General features: G+C 38.6%; 1 non-coding gene across 1 annotated transcript; it reads right to left on the bottom strand.

The window, feature by feature from the left end:
* Window positions 1–6,925: 6,925 nt before the first annotated feature.
* On the bottom strand, window positions 6,926–7,045 carry LOC118197982 (U5 spliceosomal RNA). Its single transcript, XR_004759684.1, has one exon. It is a non-coding gene; the product is annotated as a U5 spliceosomal RNA (small nuclear RNA).
* Window positions 7,046–8,019: the final 974 nt, after the last annotated feature.

Below are 8,019 nucleotides of genomic sequence, written 5' to 3'. Positions count from 1 at the left end.
CAAATACTCCTTGACAAGGAGTTATTTGTGATGGTTTCTTGTACTCAAGCCCAAAGAAAATCTTTAGATATTTCTGTTCATAGCGTAATTTCTGGACCCTTCCTAAAATATACAATAATTATCCTTCGCACATTTCTTTCAGTTGAAAAGAGGCGAATAATGGGTTATTCCACGGAATTTTTAGTGCTCGATTTGAATTTTTCTAGAATATTCTGAAATATCCACTGGAATCTCTCATGGACATTTTTGTATGGTGTGGGTCATTATCACATCTAAACGCCAAAGGGTATTCAATGCATACATCGTAGAGATCATTTTTATTTTTTAAAGCCAGTAAACCGAAAACATGTGTGACGTTCGACCTGGATTCAAGTGCGGACCACTCTAAGCCAAACGTACTTCAGTTTACACCACATAGCCACCCTGTAAAGAGGGAGAAATACCTTACAAATATCCTGGGAGAACGGCCACCAACGAAAGCTAAAGACAAGTCACGTACGTGACTTGTGCCTCTCATGACATTTAACTCAGAACTTATTGATGATTAGGGAGACCATCGAATTGCTATCCAGAAGCAATGATCGATGAAATGGACAGCGGCTCACAAAATTACCAGGCAGGATCAGACCATCAACCGTGCACTGAAAAGTCAACATTGCCGCAGACGGCAGACATACTAATTGAGAAATTAACTTCCAACAACGGCAAGATTTAGGATGCAAGAAATGTTTCCAATTAATTTTGAAAATTTTATCGTGATTAAATGGAGTCAAAAGCAGAAATGGAGCTCTGTGTAACTGATACAAGGCTTTTAAAGCCTATCATCGAACAAACGATGGTTCTTGTCCAGTGTAGACTGAATGTGTTTCCCCGGTGGCGAATGCTTTAGTGTACTGATTTTTGTTTCCCCGGTGGCGAATGCTTTAGTGTAATTGTAAAAATTACTACCAAAGTCTGAGCGTGAACGTTCGCCATTAGCCGAATGACACCACGTTTTACTTTCATTCATTTCCAATAGGTCGACCTGCAACATGACTAAAAATAAATTTTCAAGATTATTTCTCCATTTACGCAAATTATGAAAGTGAAAACTTTCCCATTAGCTGGTTCACGTCACGTGATCAAGAAATCGCAAGTTTCAACATTCTGCATATCTAAAAGACGGTGCAAATAGTGCATATATGCATTAGAGATTGAATTTTTAGAATTTAAGACCGAAGTGCTTAATTCATTCGCTAAGAACTTTGTGAATTTACAAAATTAGCTTTCAACTTTGGACTTTTCCAAAATAACAGCGCTCCCTTCAGGTATAACGGGCGATTGCACCATAATTCCAAAAAATACAGTGATTGGCCTTAGGACTGTACTAGTCGACTAGTAAAAACTCACAGTAGCTGAAGCTATTAGCAAACTGATGATCCATGATTTATGATGGGTGGCGAGGCTGCTTAGGTACAGATTCTAACCAGCACGCAAGAGGATTACATCCGTCGACACCCAGGGGGGGATATGTTTCTTTTGGCAGGAGCTATATTTACTACTAGAAGGAGTATTATAACAACTTTATTTCAGTTCAAACAATGCAATTTATTAAGGCATCTGACTTGTAATCCCGCGAATTCAAGTCTGAGTGCATTTGAATCACAAGTTATTTTTCCCTTTTCTCGAAATCCTAGAACAACATTCTTGTACACATCTGCATTGAATACAACCTACCGTCTTTGCAGAATCATTTTCTCCTTCAAGCATTCACCACATACATATTTCTACGAATTTTGTATTTAGACAGGTAATTTCAGTTGAATTATAACCAAAATTATTGCATTTACCCGTGCAATTTAGTAGAATTGTAGTTAAAATTATGGTATTTTCCCGTGCAATGCAGCGCTAGACAAATTTTAAAAGAAAGCTATGCCGGAAAAGTAAAAATACAGGGGCACGTACATTTAAAGGGTACCTCGGTAATTTGTATTTAAATTGAATAAATGTAACTGACCACTATGTTAGCTGTAACCGTAATCCCGTCCTCTTATTGCTTTCCAGAAATCTCGAGAAGTAGAAATTACTAGAAATTTCTTTCGACCGCTGAAATCTATAAAATGCCAGAGAGCATCTCATCTCAGTTGTTTAGTTAGCTGTTGTTGATTATTGTTGCGAATTCAGCGTGAGATCGGATCAGCTTTCTCTTTAAATGCGTTGTGCATTGCACTCTATTTAACGTTTTTAGTAGTTAGAAGTATAGCTACTGATTATTACTGCGTGATATTGGGAACACGTATACGAATATCTCTGAGGAAAATACCAGAGTTCTGATATATTTCTTTTGATAAGAATAAGTTTTATTAACCTATTATCGGACTTGTGTATTCAGTGTATTACGAATCCGCACTGAGCACTTTTTGGTGTCAGAAGTGGGATGGAATGCCAGTGACAAAAGCGATGATTGAATAATTAAGGGAGTTGGTGGCAGCACTTTGACGGCAGGTGTTTAAAAGATTACTGCAGGCTTCAATTGAAATCCATGAGAAGCCCACGGAAACACTCCAGGAACTTACCGCGAATGTTGAAAGTCTGTCTAATCTCACATTTTCGTAATGCCTGGCAGAACCAAGAGAAATATTGTCCTTGCAGTACTTCACTTACGGAATCCGGAATCCTGAAGTAAAGAAAGCTCTGCAAGTTGCAGATGTCAAGGACTTAAAAAGCGCTCTAGTCTATGCCGTGAAATTCGAGGCAGCGCAGGAAGCAATTCGCAGATACCGACAGCCAATCAGAGCTGTGTAAGTCCACGAGTCAGTGGATCAAATGATGTCTCCTGTAGATGATTTATCCAGACAAGTCAATGCTTTGATACGGAATAGGAGTGAGAACAAACTGACTCAAAGTGTTGGAAATGTGGTACTGAAAACCACATACGACGGAACTATAGAATACTCCAGGGCACGGAAAATAAAACAGATGATTTAACCAGACAGGTCAGTGCCTTCAAACGGAATAGAAGTGACAAGAACCAAATTCTAAAGTGCTGAAACTGCGGTGTTTAAGGGTATATACGAAGGAATTGCAAAACATTCCAGGGCACTGAAAATAAGACCATTCCGTAGCAGGAACGGAAGAAACAAATTAATGGCCATCTTAGGAAGCGGAGTTTGAAATATACCGAAAAGCCCCATTTTAAAGCGCTTCAGATTTATGTAGTGAGTGGCGGCAAAAACGGACTCTTCATCATAGGACATATCAATGGAGTTCCTTGCAATGTGGTTATCGATACAGGAGCGAATGTTATCATTCGGAAAGATTTAGCTCAACAGTTTAAAGATGAACTCATTTGTAACGCCATCCTGTGTTACCATCCAGACTGTGTCTAGTGATCAAATCGACTTAGATGGGACGTTAGTCTTAAAAATCACGTTTGAAAGTGCCGTCTACTATCACACGGCATATGTGGCAGAGATTACAGATTCTTGTATACTCGGATTGGATCTTCTAAGGAAACACAATTTTTCCTCGGACTTTAAAAGTAACGAACTGCATTCAACTTCTGAGGACATAACTATCCATCATCAGAAGGGATTCCCATCTGGAAATGCCGACGGCTTTTCTGGTAGACCTTGCTCAGAAAGCTGTCGATATCGTACCAGCGCCAAAGAGAAACCTGAGTTGCTGAATCTGGTCGCTCAAGTTACCATTTCAACATCGACTGATCGACAACGATGGAGTGACGAAGAAGTCAGGCAAGACCAGTTGGAAGACGACGATATTAAACCCATAATTTATTTAATGGAGTCTTCAAACAGAAAAACCTGCCTGGCAGGACATTTTGATGTATAGTCCGACTACAAAACAATACTGGGCTCTCTGGGACTCACTTCATATTCGAAACGGTATCTTGTATCGGAAATTCGAAGCGGATGATCGGAAGGCGTTCCGATGGTAACTGATACTTCCAAGATCCCGGATATCCTTAAAGAACTTGTCCTTAAAAAGCAGCCCTACAGGAGGCCACTTCGGAATGACGAAGACTTTGAAGAGATGTTGAAGAGACCGCTTTTACTGGAGTAATGCAATGAATGACGTGCAAAAGTAGTGCCGATCTTGCTGTACCTGTACGGGTTTGAAAGGACCGAAGAAATACAGCCGAGGAAAGCTGCAACGTTGCAACGTAGGAGCGCTTTTTGAGAGTATTGCCTTTGATATCTTGAGACCTCTGCCAGGAACTGCTGATGGAAACAAATACATCCTCGTTGCCATTGATTACTTTTCCAAGTGGCCTGAAGCGTATCCTGTTCCTGATCAAGAGGCTGTCACAGTAGAGAGGTAATAATACAGCAATGGATTTCCAGGTTCGAAGTGCCTCTTCAGTTGCATTCCGATCAAGGAAGAAATTTTGCATGCCTGTAATGAAAGAACTCTGCAAGCTACTCGACATTGACAAAACACAGACAACACCTTTACATCCCCAAACAGACGGCATGGTTGAGAGATTTAATTGAACGAATCTTAATAACCTCTCGTTGGTGGTTTCCAGAAATTAACAGGACTGGGACTAGAAGTCACCACTGTTTTTACTGGCTTATCACAGTGCTTGCCCATCCAAGATGCTCTTGGGTCGTGCCCTTTGTCTGCGTTGTGAGCTTTTGTCTGGTCACTCTCCGGAGGCGCTTTCATTGCCTGAGGAGCACATCTAAGATCTCCAGGCACGGTTTGAAGTGATGCACAAGTTTACACGAGATCGAGAGTCAACTTGGTGACAGAGAAAATGAAGCCCCGATAAGACACAAGAGCTACAGTCCATCCATTCAAGAAAGGAGACGGCGTGGTTGTGGACTCTGATTCAACGGAAAGGACTCTGTCCTAAACTATATTCATCTTGGGATAGTCCTTACACAGTTCTAAACAGGCTGAAGGACCTCGTTGTTCGGATCCGTAAGTCATAGAATTCTAAGCCTACAGTCGTTCATTAAGACAGGATAGCTCTTTGCTATGACCATAGTACGTAGTGTATATAATGTAAATAGTACAAGATGATGGTCCTCTTGCTTCTAAAATTTGTAAATTTGTTCACTCATTTAATGATTTAGTATTTGATTTAAGTACTTATTGAAATTATTGTTTATGTTGTTTGCTAAGGGGCAGTGTTACGAATTTTGTATTTAGGTAGCTTATTTTACTAGAACTGTAATTAAAATTGTTTTATTTCCCCGTATAATACAGCGCGAGTCGAATTTTAAGAGAAAGCTATGCCGGAAAATAAAAATACAGGAGCACGTGAATTTAACGTTAAATAAATGGATATCTGGGTAATTTCTATTTAAATTAAATAAATGTAACAGAATACTATGTTAGATATAACCGTGAGTCCACATTCTTTTTGATATCCAGAAATCTCGAGTAGCCGAAATTACTAGAAATTTCTCGCGACAGCTAAAATCTATAAAACGCCAGATACGGAGCATCTCAGCTCAGTTGTTTAGTTAGCTGCTGTTGACTATTTGTGTGAATTCAGCGTGAGATCGGTTTATCTTTCCCTTTAAATACGCTGCGCATTGCGTTCCATTTAATGTTTTTAGTAGATTAAAGCATAACTACTGATTATACTGCGCGATAGTGGAACACTTGTACAGATATCTATAAGAAAAATTCAGAAGTTCTGATAAATTTCTGTTGATAAGAATACATTTTATTACATTACATTATTATCAGACTTGTGCTATGAATCTATTACGAACACGTATGCACATAACAATATTTTTTAAGTCATTATTACACCGCCCCTTATTCTGCATTATTTACCAATAATATTGCATTTTACTGCATTCTTGTTCCTGCAATAAATTTTTAGGGATTCGAAGTCTGCGAAGTTGTGACTCGAAACACGAGCTTCTTAAATACCTATTTTATTTCCTCGACTTTATTTGTTTTTTTACTGTGCTGTAGCAGTGTCTAATTTGTTCGGCACCCATAAGTGGAAAATGTAAATTCGAGCATTGCCAACTCGTAAACGAAACACCTCATCCAAACAATGAAATAAATAATAAATGAAATAAATTTTAAAATGGGAACTTTTATGATAACTGTAAATATGAGATGAAATATAAAACATAAATATACCAGGAAACAAATCTGAAATAAGTTTAGATTAATTGATCATTGCATATTACAGAAACTTGCAGCACTCCTTTAAAGCAATTCAAAAATATAAACACGAAATGAAAAAGGAATGAAGTCTACTTCCGCATTGGGGACCTTTGCCGAAACTTCTGCCAACAGTCGACGAGATAATACGTGAGGACCCTAAAAATTTATTATTTGGCCTAAAATAATTTTCGTCGTCAACACAAGGCGCACATCTCCCCAGTTGACAGTGCGCGGCTGAAGTCTGTAAAGGGATTATCACACGTAGCGACGATCCCCGCTAGACGGGACTTTCCTGAGAAACAAGATTCTGGTAGCATTAGTTTTATCGGGAGGATTCCTAGAAAAAAAACCGCTCCGCTGTAAGCGAAGTCCAGCTTAACTACGGAAACAATGCCTCGGCTATGCGGGATAGTTTGAAACTTCACCGAAAATGTTCCGTCTGTAGCTCTCTTCCTGGTAGAGATCAACCAGTCAGACGAAAGTTTTCCTTCTGAAGGATTACATGATCTCTAGCCTGAGCGATTATCCAATATGGTTTGACGTTCAAGTCTGTTGATTAAGTAAAAATGGTAACCTAGCTACGTAGGTTTCGCGGAAATGTGAGGATTCTGAGAAATGTCCCTTTCGAAGTCCAGCCCCGCGTAACGGAAACATGTGTGATAGGAACTTAATTCTCCTCTAAGCGACAAACGTTACAACACTGAAATAATTTGCTGCTCATGCGTGAAACATAAAATGTGCTAAGGTGAGAGACTACTTCCCCAGACAATTCTTCTGTTCTAAAATTATCCCACCATTCGGTTAGTTCCCAAAAATTGAGCTTAGGTTCCTTAAAATGTTCCTCTCCACGGTAATCTTTAGTAAAAGGCGAAAGGTTAACTCGCTTGATGAAGAGAAACCTCAGTACACCAAACTACGTAGGAAAAATACTACATTGATACTTTGAATACTTGTTTGTGTGCTGGTTGCCAGTGCGAATTACCCATTATGGTTTGGTGCCGTGTTCTTACCAGCACCTCTAACACCCTGATTAAGTGAAAAAACGGAGGACAAAAAGTGTCGGTGATCAAGGAGAAGTTGAATGAGTGGCTGGCGGTAAGCAGGTGGTGGTCATCCGCGCTAGTGCTGACCGCCGTGAAAGCAGCTGGGAAAAGAAGCGTGTTTCAGGAAGAGAAATATGAAATGTAAATGTGGGAATTTAGGCAAATATACATTAAATATCCTAAGTAAAAAGGTGTGTAGCATAGGGCCGGATAATTAAAGTCATACCTGAAATTATCCGCGTAATTATCCATATCGTTGGTAGTAACCTTGGTATAGAAATCGTTGTTAATCCTTCCAATATAAGTTTTGACGTCTTCGAGTTTAAAATCCCGTTATTATTAGAAAAATAACGAAGCTCCTGTTATATTTCTCAGAAAATTATTTTGAAAAGTTTTAAGCTTTAAATAATTAAATTTTGAAGCTGTGCACCAGGCCAAGATTGTATAAGTTAAAATTGGAAGAAAAATGGAGGTTTAGATCCAAGGCAAGCTTAGCAAGTCTAATTAAATGGCTTTAACAGTTATATTTGAAAAAACAAGCATTACATTAATTAAGCAAAATACTTTCGTTTTACTTAGCATTTATAACCTATGTGTTTAAAGTTATAAGCATTTACACGAAGAACTAGTAAAATGCGTTAATAAAAATACACTGTTCTTCGCGTTATTTGCAGGTTCACAATAAATGCATCCGTATGAAATCCATATTCACAGATTGAGGAAACAAAAATATTGTTGAAAGTTTATACAGAAGAAATTTCATAGTAATTTTACATGTGTATACGCGTCAGTACTAGTGATAGTATTTTTCAAAACTCTTTCATCTTCCCATTATTAA

The sequence above is a fragment of the Stegodyphus dumicola genome, chromosome 7 (assembly GCF_044657685.1).
Source record: "Stegodyphus dumicola isolate Sdum_Otavi_A_Nest chromosome 7, ASM4465768v1".
NCBI lineage: Eukaryota > Metazoa > Arthropoda > Arachnida > Araneae > Eresidae > Stegodyphus > Stegodyphus dumicola.
This window is presented reverse-complemented; position numbering and strand designations above follow the sequence as displayed.